The following is a 24,899-nucleotide window of genomic DNA, read 5'->3' on the forward strand; positions in this document are numbered from 1 at the left end:
ACACTCTTAGTCACCTTTGAGAAGTTAAGTGATATAACTTGAGAAGTTAAGAACTTTCAAAATTCATTTGTCTGAAAACATGGGGATTTAAGAGAAAATTTAATTTATATGCTTAATAAGTTATCAAAATAGTGTATCATCTGATTTACTCATTTTCTCTCTTCTCAGTTCCATTGTGGGATTCCACATATAGAATGTCCAATTTACAGTTTGTAGGCAGGAGTAAATAAACCATATTAATCACTTATCTGACTGACGTATTTTGAAAAAAATGGTTTTCAATTGGAATTTGATGTCAGCTCTTACCCTAGGGCTTCCCTGACTGTGCCCTAAATTCTTTAGTGGTAAAGCACTTCTTCTCTCACTTCATTAACTTTTAAATAGAAATGAAAATTGTTAAGCTTGATGGGTTTATTGCTTTTAATAAAAAATAGGCATTAGGAATTTTCATTTTTTTAATATTAGGAATTAAAGCTACTTAAATATTCTGAAATTAAAAGTGCTTCAGAAAGATTAAAGAGCTTTAAAATCAGCAAGCCATACAATTGATGCTTCCATCTCCTTTTTCATTAGATTGCAATCTCTATAGGTATTTTTCCTAGCCATCACATAAAGTCATACATTTAAAAATGTAAAATAAAGAACTTTTTGATTAGACTAGTTCTGCTTTTAGTCATTTAGTGATGAATGTGGCATTTCAAACTGAGTAAAGGAGTAAAAGGAGTACCCTGGCTCATGAAGACGAGGATTTGACCAAAGTGTTCTCTATGAAGAATTAGTTGATTTAAAGAAAGATTTGACCTTGGCATTGATTCCAATCAAATGCATCATATGTGAGGAGTTTTTCAAAGGAAAGAACAATGCTACATAAAATGGTAAGAACAAAAGGAGAGATATCGCCAAAAAATTCATAATTTTTTGAACTGTGAATGTGCCTGAGTAAAGAACTTTAGTGTGATGTGCACAAGTTCCTTTGCAAATTAATTTTAGGAGATTAATAAATTAGATTTAGAAAAAAATTATACTACTTTGCTTTATGAAGAAGAAAATCATAATATTAAAAAATACAGAATCCAGTTTTTCCCTTTGTAACATTTTCACTTAGAGGCATAAAAATAAACCTTCCTCTGCAAATTTCTGTTTTATTTAGTATTATAGACATTGGTATTTTCCTTGTGTGACTAGGGTTTCAAATTCATGGGACTTTATTTATGGACAATAGACAAGAATTTAGGATAACTATAGGACAACTCTGGAAATGTCTATTAATTTACCATTTTTGTCTAAGAACCAGTATGTACAATGAATATTATGTTTAGATGTCCAAAATTCAGTCATCTGAATTTGCCTGAGAACTACATTTTAAAAAAAATTCATATTCTATTACCAATCTAGAGTCAGAATTTACTTATCAGTGTTACTGATGAAAATAATCTTTTAGTAGTGTGGGACCTCTAAAATGGCTATCTGGATATAGCAGTGATAATTTCAAGCAAACAAACCAAAATTTATACCCAGTAACAAAGCAGGTATTTTGCTGTGTCCACTAAGCTATTGGGAGAATGATTTCATCATGATACTTAAAATGATTTCATTATGATACTTAAATGGCAGACTTTTAATGAGAGAATGACTGTATACTCTTACATTGTATATGTAACTAGCAAACAAAGCCCCTATATAGCTTAAAGGCATTTTAGCCAAGAGAATACAGGGCTGGTAGACAGAAAATTTTCGCATATTTTCTGTTATGGATCTTAGCAGTAACTTCATCTTGGTTATTCATGACAGAAATCTGGAAATCACTGTAAATTCTTCACTCCTCCTTGTTCCCCTATTCCTGTCTAACATATCCCTAAGTTCCAACCAATTATCTCTCAAACCTATTCCTTGATTCAACTGCCCTCCTTCAGGGCTTCATCATCTCTTACATGAACTATGCAAGCTGTTTACCTCCCTCTTTAACCTTATTTTTCTCTGCTTTTCTTTTCACCTAGTCATCTCTTCTAATCCGTCTTCCAAATGCCATCTGAGTTAAAAACAAAAACCTGATTATGTACCTCTTATGATTAAAAACACTTCAATAGCTTCTAGACATTGATAGAATAAAATCCAAATTCCTTAGTATAGCATGTAAAGCCTTTATCAGTTGATACCTACCAATAACAGGTGGGAGACTTTGGAGTCAGTCTACTTGGGCCAACTGTTGGCCACCTTACTTATTAGGATGTGACTTTGGGTACAATATATAACTTCTCTGTCCAGTTTCTTCACCTATAAAGTGGGATAAGAGCAGTTATCTAAACCCTATTGGGCCACTCTAAGGATTAAATGAGTAAATCTACATAAAAAATGGTGTCTGACACACTATAAGAGCTCTATAAATGTTTGCTATCTTATACAGTAGTCCTCCCTTACCTGTGGTTTTGTTTTCATGGTTTCAGTTACCCGTGGTTAACCATGGTTTAAAAATAGGTGAGTATAGCACCATAAGATATTTTGAGAGGGGTGGGGGAAAGTGTGTGCGTGAGAGAGCACACTTACTTAACTTTTATTACAGTATATATAATTGTTGTCTTTTATTATTTGTTATTGTCATTAATATCTTACTGTTCCTAACTGATAAATTAAACTTTATCATAGGTATGTATGTATAGGAAAAAACATAGTATACATAGGACTTGGTACTATCTGTGGTTTCACGTATCCACTGGGTGTTTTTGAACATATCCCGCCCAGATAAGGGGGAACTACTGTACCTCTTTTCTCACCCCTCCCCATCTCCAACTATATTATTTGGAATTAGCATACTTCTTGCCTTTTCATGCTACTGTTCCTTCATACATGCTATTTCCTCTGCTTAGAATATCACAACTTGTCCATCTAATAAATCTCTGCTCACCTTTTAAGTCTCAGCTCAAACATTACTTTCTCTGTGAAGAAAGCCTTTCTTTTCAACTGTGTCTCCATAGATATCTGGTACAAAACTTTATTATGAGGGATTACTCATTTCCTGCTAGAAGGAAAATACTCAAAGATAATGCCTATGGCTTCCCTAGGACCTAGCATATTTTCCCACACATACAAAGTATTAAAATATATTTACTCAATATACATGAATAAAATAATATTTCCAAATCATCTACTACTGGGGTATGTATATGTTTCCAAAACAATGGGTACATACCTCCATTATAGTAATTACTGTATTTGTGATATATTGTCTGTTTCTCTACTTGACTTATAATCTCCTTTAATGCAGGTTCCAGTCTTTTCATAGTTGTATCTCCAAAACCTACCACAAGGTGTGGCACAAAGAAACTCAATAGATATTTGATGAATAAGTGAGTGAATAAAACATATGATTAAATAATGGTACAGAGCAGAATCCATTCTTATGTCTGAATTGTCAAGACAGACTCTTCAGAGATCACTAATCATCGAATTCTCTCTGGCCTTTGGCATTGCACTGGTTAATCAAGAACACTGAAATGTATATCTGCCTCAAAAATTTCTCAGTGAAATTATTTATCTTTCCTTTCCTCAACTGAAAACTTGAACATGACAATTGCTACCATATAAAGCTTGCAAAATGTACTTCAATAAATAGAAAGAAGTTAAGTGACTATAAAGAAGGTAAAAAATAAACAAAAAAGACCTCTAGACTATCTTTAGGAAAGTAGGCAAAATAATTTAGCAATAATAAATATATTAATAAAGGAAAATGAAGACAGAAAATCTGTATATGGACTGTATGTGTATACGTGAGGGAGAGTGGGAGAGAGAAAAAGAGAAAGATTAGAAATGAGAAAAAAATAAACATGCTATTATACTCTTTTTGCTCATTTTTAATTGTATATAAATGAGAATAAATATAAGCATATAGAAGTGGTTTCAAAGTAATACATTATGTACAATTTATATTAAAAACATTGTTTCTAAATGAGTAGAAAATCTGAGAACTATATATTCATAGGCCTAAGTAGAGCTGAATAGACTGGTGTGTGTGTGTGTGTCTGTGTATGTATCCAAAAGTCACAGACAACCTGAATAGACCTATGAAAATATGTTAAATTTTAAAGTTTTCAAAAGATTAATTTGAAGAAAGGTTACCAAACACATTTTCCCCAAACAATTCTATCTCACATTCAAAGTACAGGGAATTCCTATGACATAACAAATGTTCCAATGCAAAGAAAAATTGAAAAGTGCTGCGGGCAATTTTATGAAGCTACCTTATCCTAGTATCTAAATCTGACAAAGAAGCACTAAATACACACACACACACACACACACACACACACACACACACACACACACACACACACACACGCCCTAACACCCCAATATTCCTTAGGAATATAGATGTTGTTTTTTTTTTAGGAACATAGATTTAAAGAAATACTTCAAAATTAGAAAAACTGAATGCAATAGCAATTTAAAAGAACGACATATTATGACCAAGCAAGGCATATTCCAGGAATGAACGGTGGTTCAATATTAGACAATTTTAAAATATAATTAATCATTTTGACTAGTCAAAGGATATAATCACCACTATATGTTACATAAAGACACGTGTGATAAAATTTCACATCTATTCGCATTTTTTAATTAATTTTTCTTTTTTTTGTTGGTGGTTGGCCAGTACAGTGATCTGAACCACTGACCTGGGTGTTATCAACACTTCACTCTAACCAACTTAGCCTAACTGGCCAGCCCCCTATTCCCAATTTTAGAAAAAGAAAAATTCATGGTAGATGAAGATGAGAGGGAAACTTAATTAGAATGATGACAGACATGTTTGAGACAGATGTTCTTTATCTCAAATAGTTGACATTCTACTTAATGGTGAACGACAAGAGGTAGACTAATTAAAATCAAGATACAGAAATATAGCTATCAGCATCATTATTCATTATTATTATTATGGGAGTTGTATGGAGACAAGAGAATAAAAACAAATAAGGGTATAAATATTAGAAAAGAAGAAAAAATTATTTTTACCTTTACGTGAGAAAAATCCAATAAAACTTGTAAGAATTTGGTAAGGTTTTAGTTACAACATACAAAACAAAATCATTACCTTTTTTGATGTGGCAGCAGTAGCCAGAAGATACAATGAGCAAAAGCTTACATTCATGATATCAAAATAGCACTGCAAAATAAAATACCTAGAAATAAGCTTAACACATTTAAAGAAACGAAATAGTTTTGTGAAGGACATTTGAGAAAACTAAGAGACATTAATTCTTTCTGGAAAGAAAGACTCAATATTACAAGAAATATATTTTTTCTCAGAGCAATGTACATATTATAATTTTAATCAAACTCCCAAAAAGATTTTTTTTATCTTGAAACTTTAATTATAAAGTTCATTTGAAAAACTAAATAAGTGAGAATGTCAAGAAACTGTTGAAAAATAATAAAATGCACTGTTATATATTAAAACTGTAAAAAGTCACCAATATATGATATTGGTACTGCACCAGAATAGAATAAAAGATTAACAGGACATAATGGGATGCACAGAAACAGATTCAAATATATATAAATATTTAGTAAAAGGATAGGATGACAGATCAAATCACCGAGTGAAAGGATGTATTATTTAGAATGCAGTGTTGTGATAACTTGTTAACTGGAAGAAAATAAAATCATGTTTCTATCTAACACTATACAGCAAAATGATTTATACAGATGGAACACTTTTTAAGTATAAAAAGTGAAATCACAAAAGAATGAGGAAAAGTACTGATGACTAGAAACATTTATAAGTGTATAGCAAATGCTGAACTCTCAAAGAAGAGTAATATGTGTGAGGAATAAAAACTTAAGATACCCTTAATATAAAAAGAGCTCTTGTAAACCACTAAGAAAAAAATCCTGCTTAGTTAAAAAAAAAAAAAAAAGGAGGGGAGATGTATATACTTGACGGGAGAAGAAACACAAATAGGTAATAAAAATTTTTACCTCATTAATAATCTTAATAATCACAGAAATATAAATAAGTATTCAGAGACAGAAATACAAAACATAGAAAAGTGCTCTGGCTATCTTCTGTTTGCCCCTCCATATTCACTCTCCACTGGTTTCCACCTTGCTCTCTGCCTTGGAAGCAAACCGTTTGGACTATATCAAGAGGGACCCTAGGTCTTCTGGCTTTTAAATGGGTACAGACAGTAGGAGAATAAGGTCAGAATATTTACTGTCTTGGTACATTGGCTTGGCTGTGCCCATCAACTGAAGGTCACTGTTTCTCTGAAGATAGCACTCTCTACCTGCCTCACTTTTTCTGTGTTCTGGTAACCTCTTCCTCCTTTAACTACAGGTGATAATAGGACTGTAACTAATACCCATGATTTACTGCATTATGTCTTACATTTTCCTCAACATCCCACCATCATCTTTGTTATCTCTATCTCTGTAAATAAATCCATTTTTAAAATCATCCTAATTTGAGTGTACTATTTTTTTGTTGGTTGAAATCTGACAGTAAGGGTGTAGGGATGAGGTACTGAAAAACACACCTGGTGGGTACGTTAATCAACATAAACTTCTCAAAAAAAATTGGTAATATGTATTAAAAACTTTCAAATATGCACATTTTTTGATTTAGAAGTTTGTTCTAAACATTTATCAAACATACTGTTTTTCTTAAATTGTGAAAAACTGGAAACAATGTCAATATACAATAAAAGGGATGGGATAAATAAATGGCAACAAATCCGTGTAAAGAAACACCATTCATCAATTAAAATCATGTTTTAGAAAAATATTTCTTGCAGGGGTGGGGTGGGGAAGGGAAGTCGGGGATTAATTGGGTGGGAGACATGGGGAATAACTGCAATTTGTGGTGATGGACATGCTGATATTATTGATCTGGCCATCTCATCTTGGGTACAAGTGGTGATGGTCAGCTTTGTACCCTATAAATATGCATAACCAATAAAATTTAAAAGAAAAAGAATTCTCTGTGGAAAAAATTTCTTAATAGGGGAAATGTTCAGAATATATTATCAAGGGGAAAAAGACCTGCAAAATTATAAATTCATTATGATGCCACTTTGGTGATAAACACATGCATGATACACAGAAGCTGTAAAAGTGGTTATCTCTAAGTAGTGAAATTAATTTGACTTTTTTTCTTAGTGCTTTTTTGTGTTTCAGTTTTAGTCATTAAGTATGAGCTATTATTGAAAATTTAAAAACTTACATGCAATTTGTTTTCAATCAGCATTATTATATAATTCTCTTAAATACTATATAACTATGAATTTGATTTGTCTAATAAAATGTTTAGCAATATAAAAAAGGCTTTACGAATGAGAAATCATGATCATATTCACCAAAATAGGTAATAAGATCTGGCATTAGCAAGCATGTATAGATGTTAAAGAAAAACATTAAAATCAATATTATTCTTAAATTCAGATAAAATTTTAAAAAGTTAAAAAGAGATCATCAAGTAGGGTAGGCTTTCATGCATTCAGGTTTAGAAAACACATAAAATAACATAGACAATAGAATAAAAAATGTCTTAGGTTCACTGGATATTCCATTGGTAAGGACTATTCTGCCTTTTTCATGAAGAAATATTTGCATAAACTAATGTTTATCCACCTCTTCACAAAATGTATAAAGAATTTACAGAAAAGGTTCTTTTGGCTACATGGAAAAATATTTAATATACTTTTCCAAACAACTACCAACAAAAATAAATTACATTTTCATCACTAATGCAACCTGGTTTCTGTCATGATACAAAAAGAATGGTTCATTTGGCAAGAAAGTGGACAATTTGGGAATATTTCTGCAAAAAAGTAAGCATATAGAAATATTTTAAAAAGGTAACATTTCAGTTGAGATGAAAAGGGTGAATAGGCGTTTGCCCGGTAAAGAACAGGGGGTTTTCAAGCACAGTGTTCTGTGTGAAACAATTCTACCAAACACATTGGGAAGGTGTTTTGATTCTACTTGTAGTGTGTTGGTTCTATCTCTAGAGGTATGCTGAAGAAAGACTCAATTAAAATCCTTTCCACGTTTTTTCAACTTAGCCTGGTATGAATGAGGCAAAAATTTCAGTCAGAATCCTACTTTAATCTGAATACTAACTTAATTTTCGAAAGCTTAGTTCATTAATATCTAATCGGAGTTTTTCAGGTTTATAGCCACTGCTCTATAAATCACTGATACTGGTCTCTTCCAGTATGCCATGAACTGCTTGAAGGCAGGGGTTTGGACTTGGTTTTATATTTCCATTGCCTAGCAGAGAGCTTGTAACTTAACAGGTACTCAGCAAAATTGAGTGGATTAATGAAAGGGTAAAGGAAGAAAGATAGACATATGAGAGACAGAACAGGAAAAAAATATGAGGAAAAATACACATGAGATAAAAGGGATGAGTAAATGATGGCTCTTAAGTTTTGAACATGGGTGAATAGGAAAAAAGATAATGACAGTGCCATATGGCAGATAAGGGGAAGATAAGTTCAGATTTAGACACGTGAATTTGAGGTGACACCACAAAGTTGAAGTGTCAAAAATTCAGTTAGAGATACAAGGGGTCTTCAAAGAGTTCATGGGAAGATTAGTATTATCTTTTAATTCAATTTTTTCATGAACTTTAAAAAGTATCCTCATAGAAACTGGCATTCGGGAGAAGTCATGGCTACAGTATTGTATTTTTTGAATCATCAGCATAAAAATTGTAGTTCAAGTCATGAGAAAGGACAAACAACTTAAAGAAAAATGACAAAGTGGTTTTGATTCACATTTTCCTGATTAGTTATGTTGAGCATTTTTTTCATATACCCGCATTTGTATGTTCTCCTTTGAGAATTGTCTATTCAGCCCCTTTGCCCATATTTTAATTGGATTATTTGTTTTTTTATTGTAAAGTTGTTTGAGCTCTTTGTATATTCTGAATATGAATCCCTTGTCAGACACGTAGATTGCAAAATTTTCTCCCATTCCTTAGGTTGTTTTTTCACTCTGTTGATTGTTCCTTTGCTGTCAGCTTTTTAGTTTGATATAATCCCATTTGTTTATTGTTTCTTTTGCTGTCTGTTCTTTTGGTGTCTTAGTCATAGTCTTTGCCCAGCCCTTTATCCTGGAGTGTTTCCCCTGTGTTTTCTTCTAGGAGTTTTAAAAGTTTCAGGTCTCATATTTAAGTCTTTATTCCATTTTGAGTTGATTTTGGTATATGGTGAGAGGTATGAATCAAGTTTCATTCTTCTACATATGGATATCCAGTTTTCCCAGCACCACCATTTAATGAAAAAATTGGCCCCCAAATCCTAATTTTGGCTGGCACGTCTATTCACTGCTGAGAAAATCTTAAATTATGTGATATTAATAAGTCTTGGAAAAACACGAAGTTACGTTTTTTTTAGAGTAAAATTCATCAGTTCTTATTTTTCCATGTGTCTACAATAAATAGAATGTTGTCTTAGTGCTAAATACTTTAAGCTCGTGTATAAGGAGGTACAGGCTTTTGTAAATGGCACAGACATTAACAATCATTCTCAAAGGTCTTTAACAAAGAAAAGCTGCAGTTAGAACTTTATCTACAAAGATATTTTTATCCACATATTTGAAACAATAAATTGTGTCAGTGGCATTTTGGTGTTTTCATTCCCCCCTCTTGTTTTTAGAGGGAATGGGAAGAAGTTTCTAAAATTTAGAAATACAGTATATGAAACGGAGTTTGAAATAACCGTCATGCTCTGGAAGCTGCATAATATAGCCCTCACACTAGAGAGAATTTTCCTCTCTCAATTAGAAGGCAGATAATGTACGTGAATATGAAATACAAAGAGGAGTAGAGAGAGAATGTTTTTCAGTGATTAGGAACTTTATGCTAAAATTTTCACAGATGTGATCTGAAAAAATTTTGTATAAGCTAATCTCTATAAATAGAGTAATATTCCCTTTGATACATGGCATCATTTTGGAGATATCTCACTTCTCTGGGCCTCAGTTTTCACATGTGTAAAATGAAAAGGCAGGAGTAGATGATTTAACTGAAGAATTTTATGATCTTATTTCTGATTGATATTCAACTAGCAATAGGACTCAAAATTCTTGCTTACCTCCTGGGACAAAAGATGGAAACCTGAACATAATACTTAATGATACCACTGGAGTTTCTGCTTAAGATTCAGAAGTGATTCTAACTGTGAGGCTTAGTAAAGTGCTGCTCATAAGCATGACACACTTATCTAAAGTTAGATCAGTAAGAACTTATTTATCTTAAAGTAGATGGGAAATATTTCATACAGTTTTAATTGGTATAAGTGAGGGTGGAAGAGAGGGAGGTTACAGTAAGCAAAGAAGTCCAGTATCAGTGATTTATGAGGCAAAAACAGGGTCAAGGGGGCAATGTGGGGGTGGGGGGTGTTGGTGCTGCTTGGTTACTTGTTATAAGTTTCTATAAGCTTCTGGAAATGATTTTCATAATAAAACCAGAACCTGATAAATTTCTCAGGCTGGGGTAAAGATGAGAGTGGCTCCACTCAGCTTAACTCATAAAGGCAGAACTTCCAATATCTTCCTTCTGAAATGGGATAGAGCTGATATTCCACAGAGCATAGGTATAGTCAGGTTTCAATGGCAGCACTAATCTGGAGATTCAGTGAGTAGAGTCAGCAAGTGACTAGAGGTCACAGAAATTTAGTTAGTCAAACTGATATTTTTCATCTCAAACTTTAACTTTTCAAGGTATAGCCTTTATTTAACTGGTCTGCTGACCTCATTACCCTTCTCTCTCACCCTAACCCTCTTTCTTGTACACCAAAGTGATTAGCAATACCGTTTTTGCTCAGGTGTTCCTTGTCACTTCGAATAGTTCTCCTATCACTCCCCATACTCAATAACCAAAGAACGTGAAATAAATGACCAAAATATTCGCTGGCTGGAAACTTCAGTACAACCCTGAGGAAGAATGCCTGGAGATCTGCTTCTCTTCATCCTTATTGCTGTGCTAAGGACAAGGTAAGTGAGATCTCTAAAGTGCTTATGGTATTAACTGTTATTACCATGATTAATCTCTGGTTGAATGTTCAGCTAATATCATACATCAGCCAACCATTTATATTCGAATATAATTGAGACATCCCAAGTGAAGGAAAATTTAGAGTTTCAGCAGTAAACACAGAAGACTGTTTAAAATCTTATCATAAAGGAAGGATATTCAGCTATCTCGAGTCTCTAATCATTTATTTTAATACACTACAAACCATCTCAGACAATTCTTATGAGAATACAGGGATAAAAGCATCAACGTCCATAATGTATTTAGCTGTGGGCTGCACCGAACTGGCACTGTGCAGGTGAGCCTGCCAGTGCCAGTAGCCAGCGGAACTGCACAGCTCCACACGGCACCACTGTGCCACCTTGGACCCAGGCGGGGGGGAACTCCAGTCCCCACCCGACCACCCTGAACCGGCACTGTGCAGGTGAACCTGCCAGCGCCAGCAGCCAGCGGAACCGTGCAATTCCACGTGGCCCCCTCATATGCTGCCTTAGACCCAGGCAGCGGGGGAGTTCCAGTCCCCACCCCACCACCCCGAACCAGCACAGCGCAGGTGAGCCCACCAGCACCGGCCAGCGAGCGGAACCACGTGGCTCCACGTGGTCCCTCATCCTGCCTCAGACCCAGAGGGGAGCACAAGCCTATGGATCTGACCCAACAAGTTTGGCCCAGCAGAACTCCACACATTAGGGGCTCATTCTACAACCAGAGTCTCAAACAGGAACCAAGTTGGTTTAACATAACCACCACCACACCTACTGTCAAGTAAGACAGTTCACCCCCCACAGTAGCAACCAAGGCCACTCCACAGCCAACCTCAGTGTAACAGAAGCAGCAAACCCCCTACCAAATGATCAAGCATCAGTGAAAAAAACACTAGAAGTACAAACAATAAAGAAGAAATGATACCACTGAAAGGATACAGTAAAGCCCCAAAGTCAGACTCCATGGAATAGGGAATCCTTGAAATGTCTGCAAAAGAATTTTGAGTAATGATCTTAAGAAAACTTGAAGAAATAAAGGAAGACTCAATTAGAGAACACAATGAAATGAGAAAAAACATACAGAATATGAAGGAGAAAATCTACAAAGAGATTCATACCATAAAAAAGAGTGTAGCAGAACTTCTAGAAATGAAAGACTCACTCGACAAAAAAAAAAAAAAAAAAACATGACTGAGAGCTTGAGCAGCATGGTAGAGCAAGCAGAAGAAAGAATTTCAGAGCTTGAATATGGTCTTTTTGAAATAACTCAGGCAGACAAAAAAAAAAAAAAAAGTAAAAAGAAAAAAGAAAAAAGAATTAAAAATAATGAGGAAAACCTAAGAGAGATAGCAGACAATCTCAAGTGCTCTAACATCCAAATTGTGGGTATTCCTGAAGGGCAGGAGAAGGGAAAAGGTATCAAAAACCTACTCGAGAAAATAGTAACAGAAAACTTCCCAGGTGTAGGGCAAGATACAGACCTTCAGATAAAGGAAGCTCAAAGGTCCCCAAACAGATTCAACCCAAAAGGATCCTCCCCAAGTCATATTGTGGTTAAATTTCCAGAGCTCAAAGACAAAGAGAGAATTCTACAAGTAGCAAGGGAAAAGCATCAGGTCACTTATAGGGGAACCCCCATCAAACTAACAGCAGACTTCTCAACCGAAATCTTACAGGCCAGAAGAAAGTAAAATGATATATTCAAAATACTAAAAGTTTTTCTGCCAGACAAGAATTCTTTACCCAGCAAGGCTCTCCTTCAGAAATGAGGGAGAAATAATAATGTATTTCCCAGACAAACAAAAGTTGTGGGAAGTCACCATCACACGACCAGCCCTGCAAGAAGTTCTCAAGGGAGTCATTCATCTGGAATCTGAATAATGGTGACCATCATCACGAATACACAAGCAAGAGCAAAACCCAGTTAAAAGAAAAATGCCAGCAAGAAAGAGAAAGAAGCTAAACCATTCCACCTTAAATCCCCAACTCACATTGAGGAAGAGAAATAAAAGGGGGAATAATGATCAAAAGATATTTAAGCCACACAAATAGCAATTAAATGACAGGAATTAAACACTTCTCAATAACTACTCTAAATGTGAATGCACTAAACTCCCCATTCAAAAGACAAAGACTAACTGACTGGATTAAAAAGATAGATCTAAGGATATGCTGTCTTCAAGAGACCCACCTCACCTGTAAAGACACTCATAGACTAAAAGTGAAGGGGTAAAAAAGATATACAATGCAAATGGAAACAAAAAATGAGCAGGAGTAGCTATTCTTATATCAGACAAAATAGACTTTAAACCAAAAAACATTAAAAAAGACAAAGGCTATTATACAATGATAAAGGGAACATCCAGCTAGAAGACATGACAATCATAAACATGTATACACCCAAGAGTGGAGCACCCAGATATATCAAGCAAACACTCTTAGACCTAAAGAAGGAGATAGGTACAAATACATTAATAGTGGGTGATCTGAACACTCTTCTCTCAGTATGGGACAGGACTTCCAGGCAACAAGTCAACAAATAGACACAGAATTTAATCTACACCCTAGACCAACTGGAGTTGGCAGATATATACAGAACATTTCACCCAACAGCTAAAGAATACTCTTTCTTCTCATCTGCTCATGGTACATTCTCCAGGATAGACCACATTTTAGGTCACAAATCTAGTCTCAGCAAATTTTAAAAATTGAAATCATTCCAACAATCTTTTCAGACCACAATGGACTAAAACTGGAGATAAACAATAAGCAAATTGCTGGAAGATATACAAATACATGGAAAATAAATAATAGGCTCCTGAATGACCTATGGGTCCAAGAAGAAATTAAACAGGAAATCAAAAAAATTTCTAGAAACTAATTAAAGTAAAGATAAATCATACCAAAACTTGTGGGATACTGCAAAAGCAGTACTAAGAGGGAAATTTATTGTAGTAAATGTTTATATCAAAAAAATGAAAAGACTCCAAATAAACAACCTAATGCTATGCCTCATAGAACTTGAAAAACAAGAACAATCCAAACCTAAAGGCAGTAGATGGAAAGAAATAATTAAGATCAGAGCAGAACTAAATGAAATAGAGACCCAAAAAACAATAGAAAAGATTAACAAAACTAAAAGTTGGTTTTTCAAGAAGATAAACAAAATAGGCACACCATTAGCTAGGTTAACAAAAAAAAAAAAAAAAAAAAAAGAAGAGAGAAGGCCCAAATAACAAAAATCAGAAATGAAAAGGGAGGCATTACAACTGACACCACAGAAATACAAAGAATCATTAGAGACATTATAAACACCTGTATGACAACAAATTTAAAAATATGGAAGATATAGATAAATTTCTAGATACATATAAATTACCAAGACTGAACCAAGAAGAGATAGAAAGCCTGAACAGACCAATAACAAGCAAGGAGACTGAAGTGGTAATTAGCAATCTTCCAACAACAAAAAAGCCCAAGTCCAGATGGCTTTACAGCTTAATTCTATCAAACTTTCAAAGAGGAGTTAATACCAAGTCTCATGAAACTGTTCCAAACAACTGAAACAGACTCTACTCTTGCAAACCCATTCTATGAGGCCAACATAACTCTATACCAGATAAAGACACAACAAAAAAAGAAAATTACAGGCCAATATCCTTGATGAACCTAGATGCTAAAATCCTCAACAAAATATTAGCAATTAGAATACAGCAACATATTAAAAATATAAACTATGATCAAGTGGGATTCATCCCAGGGATGCAAGGATGGTTCAACATACGAAAGTCAATAAATGTGATACATCACATCAACAAGCTCAAGGACAAAGACCATATGATTATCTCAATAGATGATGAAAAAGCATTTGACAAGATTCAACATTCCTTCATGATAAAGACTCTCAACAAATTAGGTATAGAAGGAAAATATCTTAACATAATAAAAGCCATTTATGACAAGCCCTCTGCCAGTATTACTCTGAATGGGGAAAAATTGAAGGCCTTCCACTTAAGGACAGGATCAAGACAAGGATGTCCATTCTCACCACTTCTATTCAACATAGTACTCGAGGTACTAGCTACAGCAATCAGTCAAGAGAAAGAAATAAAGGGAATCCATATTAGAGAAAATGAAGTCAAACTTTCCCTATTTGCAGATGACATGATACTATATATAGAAAAACCGAAAGACTCTATCAGAAAACTCCCGGAGCTGGTTAATAACTTTAGTAACATTGCAGGATACAAAATAAATGCCCAGAAATCAGTAGAATTTATATACTCAAATAATGAATTAACAGAAAGAGAAATAAAGATAGTAAGCCTATTTACAATTGTTACCAAAAAAATATGATACCTAGGGATCAGTTTAACCAAGGATATTAAACACCTCTACAATGAGAATTACAAACCACTTCTGAAAGAAAGAAGACATAAAAAGATGGAAAGATATTCCATGCTCTTGGATTGGAAGAATTAACATTGTGAAAATGTCTATACTATTCAAAGTGATCTACAGATTCAATGCAACCTCCATTAAAATACCAATGACATTCTTCACAGAAATGGAAAAGACAATCTTACCTTTCATATGGAAAAATAAAAGACCTCAAATAGCCAAAGCAATCCTGAGCAAAAAAAAAAAAAAAAAAAGAAAGCCAGAGGTATAACTCTGCCGGACTTCAAATTATACTGCAAAGTTGTTGTAACCAAAACAGCATGGTTTTGGTATAAAAATAGACATTCAGACCAGTGGAGTAGAATAGAGAACCCAGAAATCACTCCTCAGGCTTATAGCCATCTGATATTAGACAAAGGCAACAAAAATCCACACCAGGGAAAAGATTGCCTCTTCAACAAGTGGTGCTGGGAAAACTGGATATCCATATGCAGAAGAATGAAACTTGATATGCATCTCTCACCATACACTAAAATCAACTCAAAATGGATTAAAGACCTAGGTATAAGACCTGAAACTGTAAAATTACTAAGGGAAAATATAGGTGAAACACTTCAGCAGTTAGTTCAGGGCATGGGCTTTATGAACATGAGACTGAAAGCAGAAGCAGCAAAAGAAAAAAATAAACAAATGGGACTATATCAAACTAAAAAGCTTCTGCACAGCAAAAGAAACAATCAACAGAGTGAAAAGACAACCTACAGAGTGGGAGAACATTTTTGCCAACTATGCATCTGAAAAGGGACTGATTCCCAAAATACACAGAGAACTCAAGCAATTATACAGTAAAAAAATAAATAACCCAATTAAAAAATGGGCAAAGGAGCTGAATAGACATTTTTCAAAGAAAGACATACAAGTGGCTAACAGATACATGACAAAATGCTCAACATCACTAGTTATCAAGGAAATGCAAATTATAACCACATTGAGATACCACCTCATTCCAGTTAGACTGGCTATGATCAAAAAGACAGTGAATAACAAATGCTGGAGAGGGTGTGGAGAGAAGGGAACACTATTTCACTGTTGGTGGGAATGTAAATTAGTACAACTACTTTGGAAAACAATTTGGAGGTTTCTAAAACAACTACAGATAGATGTTCCATATGACCCAGCAATCCCTTTTATGGGTATATATCCAGAGGAATGGAAATCATCATGTCAAAGAGATACCTGCACTCCCATGTTTATTGCAGCTGTTTCCAATAGCCAAGATGTGGAACCAACCTAAATGTCCATCAATAGATGATTGGATAAGGAAACTGTGGTATAAATACTCTATGGAATACTACTCTGCTGTAAAAAAGAATGAAATACTCCCATTTCTAACAACATGGATGAATCTGGAGAAACTTATGTTGACTGAAACAAGCAAAGTACAGAGGGATAAATACCTCATGTGCTCACTCATATATGGGAGCTGAGAGAGAAAGGAAGGCAGGAAAGAAAGACCACAGTAGTCCCATGATGCAACAGAGGGAGGGAACATTCCTAGGGCTACAAATTGGAGTTGAGGGGAGAGGGGGAGGGGGAGGGAAGTTGGGGGATAATTGGAAGGAGACAAAGGGTACAAAAGCAATTTCTGGTAATGGGTATGTCCTCAATATGATTCCCACATCATGGGCAGGAGGGGGGACAATCTGCTTTGTATCTCATGAATATTTGAAATAAGTAAATAAATATAAATAAACAAACAAAAATGTATTTAGCTGTGAATATTTCAAACTTCTTTGAAATAAGCAAAGAGATTTTGATTTTAACGAGATCAGAATGGTTACGCACATGTCACAGCCAACTCTAAAACCAGAGATCATTGAAATGTATTTTAAATTTATAATACTATAATACATGTTATGAAATGTGAACCAATAAATCTGAATGTTTTCTCTCAATAATGTTATATTGGTTGTTACCTATTTTTTCATATTTTCTCATTGAAAATAAAAGAATCTCAGGGTTAAACTAATTTTTCAATTCATTTAAGCTCTGACTAGAGTTCTAGATTCTGAAACAAAAATGAGCAAATATAGGATTTTACAAGAAAATCTAATAAATTTTTTTATGTACAAAAAGTCTGTTAAATATAAGGGTGATTATTACTAATTAAAACTACCAGCTATAATGCAATAAATGGATTACTATAATACTTATTTTAGATACGTTCAGTTTTACAGTTGTTAAATTAAAAAATGTTTTCACATCCTCTTTGCAGCTTAATATAGTTTAATATGCAATAAAAATAATCTAAGACAAGAAAAAATTTTGATAAAAGGAGTTACAGGTAATATTTCTTGTTTTGAAGTAAACCTTTAAAATACTTTAGTGTATATAAAATGTACAGATACATTTTAACACTCCTATATCTTATTTGGCAAGTTAAAAAAAATACTTTGGCATTTTTGGTCACAATGCCAGAGATATTTGAATGTGTTCATAAGTATTTTATATAGACATAAAATAAAATAGTTATTCTATTGCCAAATCAGACGATAATAAATTTATTGGTTGAAACACATAAGGCTACTTTAATTGAAATGCTAATACTGCTACAAATGATAACAATACTATATATAATCAAGAATTAACCAACAAATGGCAGATGGGTATTAAAAGCCACAAGTTGGTACCAGCCTCTCAAGAAAGAAAATCTAATACTACTTATTACTGTATATCACTAGAAACAGTGATTGCTTTTCCAAACAATCAAGGTACGAAGAATGTATCGGTTTAAATTTAACTGAAAATTATTGTTTAACTTTGGCTGGTAAATTTTCAGTAAGGTTTCATTGTTCTTCAAGTCTAGTCAATTTTTTTCTAACTCCTCAAAATCACAGGATTGCCCATATAAATTTCTACAATATTTCCACCAAATGGTGAGCAGGGACTTTAAATATAACCCTGGCTTAAACTAAAAGTTTGGCAGTTTTTGATACTACTGATACCCTCTACCTAAACAGAGTTTAGGACAGAGCCTAGATTTAGAGTTGGTTTCAGAAGCTGAAACACAATAAAAAGGCAAAGCCTCAGTAGTCAATAGTCATGGCTTATCTTTACTTCCTACTGAACGCTGAATATCAGGTCAACACGTTGATAAGCCACATGATAAAACTCTTAAGAAATCAGAATGCATGATACTTTCATACATAATAAAACTTATCTCTCAAGCCAAAAGACAGCAAAACACTAGAAACACTGCCATTAAATCTAAGTCTAAGATAAAGATGTCTGGCATTACCACTGTTACTTAATATTGTTCTGGAGAAAAAGGTAAAGCAATTAAATAATAGAAAGATACAAGATGTATAAGATCAGGAAAGAAACAGAAATACCATAATTTGCAGATGATATATAACTGGAAAATCTGAATAAATTGAAAAATATCACAGACAACAAGACAGCAATTATATGGCTGATAAAAAATGATGAAGACAACAGTGAAAACTTACAGAGTACTTACTAAGAACCATCAGTGTTCTACATATCTTAACTCTCTTAATCCTCCCAATATGCCTATGAAGTATATAATGTTATTATCCCTATTTTATGGACAAGAAAACAGGCACAGAAAAGTCAAGTGACATGCTCAAGGTTACACAACGGGTGTGGCAGTGCTTGGGATTCAAAAGTTTGAAAATCTGTATTTTTTTTTTCAGATTCTTCACAAATTTTTTTAACTGGAATACAGTTGATTGTACATATTTGTGGGGTACAGCACTGAATATCAATACCTGTGTGAAATATGTCATGCTCAAATCAGGATGATTGGTATGTCAACATCACACAATGTAATGTTTTTTGTGGACCTTTACCAATTTCTCACTACCCTATCCCATTCCCCCTTTCCCACCACTTGTGACCTCAGTTCTCTTCTCTCCTTTTGAAAGTTCAATGAATTATATTGATTGTTACCTCTTTCTTCCTTTTTAATTTATTTGTTTTTTTTTTTTAGCTCCCACTTATGAGTAAGGACATGTATTTCTCTTTCTGTGCCTGGCTTATATCACTTAACATAATTTTACTAAGATCATCCATGTTGCTGCCAATGGCACAATTTCATTCTTTTTTATGGTAGAGTAGTATTCCATTGTGTATCCATACCACATTTTCCTTATCCCGTCATCGGATGATAGACATTTAGGTTGGATCCAACTTTTAGCTATTGTAAATAGAGCTGTGATAAACATGGGAGTGCAGATATCCCTTCCACATGATGATTTTCATGCCTTTGTGTATATATATTCAGTAATGAGACTGCTAGATTGTATGGCAGTTCTATCTGTAGTTGTTTGAGGAAGCTCTATACTATTTGCCATAATGGCTGCACTAATTTACAGTTCCACCAACAGTGTAGGAGGGTTTGCATTTCCCTACATCCTTGCCAGGATTTGTTATTCTGTCTTTTTGATAATAGCCAGTCTAACTGGGTGAGATAATATCTCAATTTGGCTTTGATTTGCATCTCCCTGATGCTTGGTGACGTTGAGCATTTTTACATGTGACTATCAGCCACTTGTGTATCTTCCTTTGAGAAATGGCTGTTCAACTCCTTTGCTCATTTTTAAATCAGGTTCCTTGCTTTTTTCACCATTAAGTTGTTTGAGTTCTTTGCATATTCTGGATATTAATCCATTGTTGAGTGCATAATTTGCAAATATTTTCTCTGACTCTGTAGGTTGTCTTTTCCCTCTGTTAATTGTTTCCTTTGCTGTGCAGAGGCTTTTTAGTTTGATATAATCCCAGTTGTTTATTTTTATTTTTGTTTCCTGTGCCCTTGGAATCTTATTCATAAAGTCTTTGCCCAGTCCTACTTCCTGAAGTGTTTCCCCTATTTTTTTTTTTTTTTAGGAGTTTTACAGTTTCAGGTCTTATACTTAAGTCTTTAATCAATTTTGAGTTGATTTTATTATATGGTGAGAGGTATGGGTCTAGTTTCATTCTTCTACATATGGTTGTCCAATTTTTCCCAGCACTGTTTATTGAAGAGGCAGTCTTTTTCTCAATGCATGTTCTTGGTACCTTTGTCCAAGATCAGTTGGCTGTAAGTACATGGATTGATTTCTGAGTTCTCTGGTCTGTTCAATTGGTCCAAGTGTCTATTTTTATGCCAGTACCATGCTGTTTTTGTTAGTATAGCTTTGTAGTATAATTTGAAGTCAGCTAATACAATACCTCCAGTTTTGTCTTTTTTTGCTCAGGATTGCTTTGGCTATTTGGGATCTTCTGTTGTTCCAGATGAAGGTTAAAATAGTTTTTTCTATTTCTCTGAAGAATGTCATTGGTATTTTGATGGGGATTGCACTGAATCTGTAGATCGCTTTGGGTAATAAGGACATTTTCACAATCTTAATTCTTCCAATACAAGAGCATCAAATCATCAAATGTCTTTCCATCTTTTTGTGTCCTTTTTAATTTCTTCTAACGGTGATTTGTAGTTCTCATTGGAGAGATCTTTCACCTCCTTGGTTAAATTTATTCCTAGGTATTTTATTTTTTTTGGAGACTACTGTAAATGGGCTTGCTTTCTTGATTTCTTTTTTTGCTAGTTCATTATTGAGGTATTAAAAATGCTACTGATTTTTGCATGTTGTCTTTGTATCCCACAACTTTACTGAAATTATTTATTAGCTCTAAGAGTTTTTTGGCAGTCTTTAGGTTTTTCAATAGATAAGATTATGTCATCTGTGAACAGGTACGGTTTGACTTCATCTTTTCTATTCTTGATGTCCTTGATTTCTTTCTTTTGTCTGTTTGCTCTGTTTAGTGCTACAAAATACTATGTTAAATAGGAGTGGTGAGAGTAGGCATCCTTGTCTTGTTCCTGTTCTTGTTCCCATTCAAGATGATATCGGCGGTGGATTTGTCTTATATGGCTCTTAATGTGTTGAGATATTTTCCTTCTATATCTAATCAGCTGAGGGTCTTTATCATAAAGGGATGTTGAATTTTGTCAAATGCTTTTTTCTTTGTCTATTCAGATAATCAAGTGGTTTTTGCCCTTGATTTTTTTGATGTGGTGTATCACATTTAGACATGTGTATATTGCACCATGCTTGCATTACTGGGATAAATGCCACTTGATCATGGTGTATAACTTCTTAAAGGGTTGCTATACTCTGTTTGCTAATATTTTGTTGAGGATTTTTGCATGGATATTTATTGGCCTTCAGTTTTCTTTCTTTCTTACATCTTCACCTGGTTTTGGTATCAGGGTGATTCTGGCCTCATAGAATGAGTTTGGGAGAATGGCCTTTGCTTCAATTTTCTGGAATAGTTTGAAGAGAATTGTTACTAATTCCTCCTTAGAGGTTTGGCAGAATTCAGCAGTAAAGCCATCCAGTCCTAGGCTTTTCTTTGTTGGGAGACTGCGGATTACTGCTTCATTTTCATTGCTTGTTATTAGTCTGTTCAGGTTTTCTATTACTTCTTGGTTTAGTGTTGGTAGTTTGTATGTGTCCAGAAATTTATACATTTCCTTCAGGCTTTCAAATCTGTTAGCACATAGTTGTTTATAATAGTCTCTAATGATTCTTTGCATTTCTATGGTATTGGTTGTGTATTAGTCCACTTCTGTTGCTTATAACAAAAGACATGGAACTGGGTGATTTCTAAAGGAACAAAATTTATTGCTTACAGTTTCTGAGGCTAGGAAGTCCAAAATCCAGGGAACACAGCTGCTTAGAATCTTGGTGGTGGTGACAGTGATGACAGGGTATTATATTGTGAAAATGGTGAAGAAAAGAGAGCAGAGAGAAAGAGACTAACCTGCTCATTCACTCTCCTTTGAAAGCCCTCCAAACCATGTCCATGACCACTACTTTTATTTTTTTTATTTATTTTATTTTATTTTTTTCATGACCACTACTTTTAATCCATTCACTATGGCATGGTCCTACAATCTAATTACCTCTCCAAGGCTCCACCTTTCAGTTACCATAATAAGATTTCCCACCCTCTTGACAGTCACAGTGGGGGCCAAGTTTCTAATACATAAAACTTGGGGTACACAATTCAAACTTCAGTGAATTTTGGGGGGATATAATTCAATCCACTACATACTTCCCTGGTCCCCCAAAACTCATGTTTCCATCACACGCAAATACATTCATTTCATCCCCAAAGTCTAAACTTGTTTCAACTCAAAAGTCTAAAATTGAAAGTCCCATCTGTGAAATCAATACAAATTATCTACTTCCAAGATACAAGGGTGGGACAAACATAGGGTACATATTCCCATTCCAAAAGGGAGAAATAGGCCATAAGGAGGTATAATAGGTCCCAAACCAGTCTGAAACCCAGCGGGGAAGATGTTAAATCTCAAAACTGGTGAATCATGTACCTTGACTCCATGTTTGACGTCCTCTGCACACTGGTGGGGGGTTGGGTCCCCAAGTCCTCAGGAAGCTCTGCTCCTATGGCTTTCTTGGTTCTCAGTTGACCCTTTAGCTCTCACAGGCTGGGGTTCCACTCTGGTAGCTCCACAAGTCTGGGGTCTCTGTGGCGATCCTGCTCTTATGGCTCCACTAGACATGGCAGTGTTGGGATTTTTCTGCTGTAACTCTGACCCCACATTTCTGCTCAGCATTGCTCTAGCGAAGACTCTATGCGAATCCATCCATATGACAGATCTCTTCCTGGATCCCCAGTCTTTTCCATACACCTGATGAAATTGAGGTGGAGGCTCCCAAGCCTTCACAGCTCTGGTATACTATGAGCTGGCAAACTTAACACCACGTGGACATTCCAAGACTTCTGGCTTGTATTTTCCAAAGCTGCAGATCCAACCACACCTGGGGCCAATTTAGCCATGGCTGGAGCAGCCAAAGCAGCTTTCTTCGGTGGCACTTGGCAGGGAGTCCATGGAGAATACCTCAGGTTTGTTCCCCAAGACCATTCTGTCTCATTAGGTCTTTGGGCCTGAAATGAAAGGGTTGTACTCAGAGGCTTCTGCAATGCCTTCAGGGCCTTTCCCGCCCCGTCTCTTTCTTGAATCCCTTTCTTTTGTATTAATCTTAGCACCACTGCATTTTTTTTCCTGGAACTGTGCTCTGCTTCTCTACCACATGGCCAGGCTGCAAATTTTCTAAATCTTTACATGCTACTTCCCTTTTAAATTCTAGCTTTATGTCATGCCTTTGTGGCTATAACTCAGCACAGAACTCATGCACAGAAGTAGCCATGCATCTTCCTTAATGCTTTGCTGTTTAGATATTTCTTCTGCTAAATACTCTGGTTCAAAACCCTTCAGTTCCAACTTCCACAAAGTCCTAGGGCATGGACAAAATGCAGTCAAGTTCCTTGCCACTTCATAGCAAGGTTGATCTTTGCCCCAGTTTTCAATAAACTCCTTATTTCTGAGACCTCCTTGGAATGGTCTTTACAGTCCATATTTCCATAAGCATTCTGGTCACCACCATTTAACCAATCTCTAAAACTTTCCCTGGTTTTCTTGTCTTCTAAACTTTCACCAGCATCTAGGCTTTTTCTAGCCTGTTCCTCCAAATTCTTCAAACCTCTCAACAAGTTCAAAAGCCACTTCCACATTTTCAAGTATTTGTTATAAGCAACACCCCACTTCCCTGGTACCAATTTTCTGTATTAGTCCATTTTTGTGTTGCTTATAACAGAATACCTGAAACTGGGTAATTTATAAAGAACAGGTTTATTTGGCTTACGATTCTGGGACAGCTGCATCTGGCGTGGGCCTCAGGCTGTTTCTACTCATGGTAGAAAATGGCAGCCAGCTGGTGGGTACAAACAGATCACATGGTGAGAAGAAGCAAGAGAGAAAGACTAACCTGTTAATTCACTCTCCTTTTAAAGCCCTCCAAACCATGCCCATGACCACCATTTTTAATCCATTCACTATGGCATGGTCCTACAATCTAATCACCTACCTGTTCAAGGCTCCACCTTCCAATTACCATAATAGCATTTTCCACCCTCTTGACAATCACAGTGGGGGCCAACTTTCTAATACATAAAAGTTGGGGTACACAATTCAAGCTTCAGTGAGTTTTGGGGGAACATAGTTCAATACACTACAGGTTGTAATGTCTCCTTTACTGCTTCTGATTTTTGTTACTTGGGTCTTCTCGCTTCATTTTTTCATAAGCCTTGCTAACAGTTTGTCTATTTTATCTTCTTAAAAAACCAGCTTTTTGTTTCACTGATATTTTATATCGTTTTTTGGGTCTCTATTTCATTTAGTTCTGATCTTAATTATGTCTCTCCATCTACTAATTTTGGGATTGAATTGTTCTTGTTTTTCTAGTTCTTTGAGGTGTATCATTAGGTTATTTGAAATCTTTCTGTTCTTTTGATGTAAGCATTTATTGCAATAAGTCTTCCCCTTAGTACTGCTTTTGCAGTATTTCACACAGTTTGGTATGATGTGTCTTTATTTTCATTAGTTTCAA

General features: G+C 34.9%; 1 protein-coding gene across 1 annotated transcript in view; it reads right to left on the reverse strand.

The window, feature by feature from the left end:
- TBCK (TBC1 domain containing kinase) overlaps window positions 1-24,899 on the reverse strand; it is a 226,077-nt gene that overhangs the window by 36,961 nt on the left and 164,217 nt on the right. The gene's annotated exons all lie outside the window — the stretch shown is intronic.

The sequence above is a fragment of the Cynocephalus volans genome, chromosome 9, assembly GCF_027409185.1.
Source record: "Cynocephalus volans isolate mCynVol1 chromosome 9, mCynVol1.pri, whole genome shotgun sequence".
Taxonomy (NCBI): domain Eukaryota; kingdom Metazoa; phylum Chordata; class Mammalia; order Dermoptera; family Cynocephalidae; genus Cynocephalus; species Cynocephalus volans.